Source organism: Halyomorpha halys, unplaced genomic scaffold, assembly GCF_000696795.3.
Source record: "Halyomorpha halys isolate HHAL.00 unplaced genomic scaffold, Hhal_1.1 Scaffold1172.1, whole genome shotgun sequence".
NCBI lineage: Eukaryota > Metazoa > Arthropoda > Insecta > Hemiptera > Pentatomidae > Halyomorpha > Halyomorpha halys.
The window spans coordinates 1-1,605 of NW_027111196.1; positions in this window are offsets into that span (position 1 = coordinate 1).

Here is a 1,605-nt window from a genome sequence, read left to right on the forward strand (position 1 = left end):
TATCAAAATTGCATCTTATAGTGAAATTAAAATATTTTATAACCTTATATATTTCTATGAAACATATTGCATGATTTCACATATACACATATACTGATATCTCTGTTCAGAGGTGCATAGTCCTATAAATTAATTTAACATAGCTCTGCATAATAACCCTGAATCGAAACCTTTCATATTCCGAATTTCATCAAAATGTTTTCAATCCTGATCGTCACGCTCAATCAAATCCAGCTTCACTCAGCAATATTCGTGCAACGTCAGATTTTGTTCCGTAGCTTCTAATTCCACCAAACCTTTACTAAAATTCGAATTATGAGAATGACATTCAAATAGCACTAATTTTATATTGCACGTTTTGATATTTTTCCACACATTTGCACGTGTAGAACTTTTTCAGATTAATATTGCACCTTTTATTTTATTTTTTTATTTCCACCTGTAAATGTACTTTACAACCAGCAAATTAGATGTTCTATCCAGGCATGGCATGAGTTGGCATGAGGGAGATAGCACCCAGTGGTGCATCCTACTGACGTTAAGTAAATTATTTTATTACGCTAGGAGGTCCCACATCTCCTCTTCAGCCTACGCCGAGTTACGTCAGGAATGTCATGTAATACCATTTGTCGTATAAATTTATTGAAATGTCTATGTCGCGTTTTGTGAAACCATTTGTAAGTCATATGAATGTGGTCCGTTACAGTCGGTGTGAATGGTCTCGTTTGAAACGTAGAGTGGTGAGATCGTTGCAAGTCTTAAAAATTGTGATTGAAAAGTTTGTATTTTCTGAATCTGTGTCTTTTTAGCAGGTCCATAAATTTGGCAGGCATCCATGTGGGTATTAGTAGGTAATTGTATACGTAAAGTTTCCATCTGAGTGATAATTTAGAACGTCTGTGTAGTATAAAATATAATTGTCTCAGTCGGAAATTTAGCGTTTTACGTCTTGTCTTGACGTGTACCCCATGTCAACCTTTTGTCATAGGAAAGTCCTAAATAAGTAACGGTGTTTTTTTGTGGTATAGGGTGATTATGAATGAAAACTGAAGGGCATGTTTTGTGTCGTAGAGTAAATGTGACTTGTAGTGATTGATCTTAATTTTCCATCGTGTATTCCATGTCTGTATACTGTTTAGACTATGTTGTAGTGTTAGTGTGTCCTGTAAAGGATCTGTATTTCTCGAAATGATAGCAGTGTCGTCTGTATACGTCACAGTTTAGTATGTTGTTTGTCGGTAAGTCGTTTGTGAATATGAGATGAATATTCTGTAGAAACGGGATAGAATCTTGAGGAATACCTACAAATATTGGTTTCATTTATGAGTTCACTGAGCTTTATCGGACAGAAAAGAAACCGTCATGAAGAAATGATTGTAAAATTAAATAGTAGTTGCTTGGGAGAATTGGCTTAAGTTTAAAATGCCTTGGTGCCATACCCCCTATTAAACGCATATCAAGTCATATCAAAAAATGCTTCAGAAGCGTATTGTTTTAGTTTAATTTAATGTGCGAAATCCGAATTGGTGGTCGGGTAATATCTTTTGGTCAGTTAGTATGTTAATACTACGTTTATGTATAAATTTTTCAAAATTAAATTATATA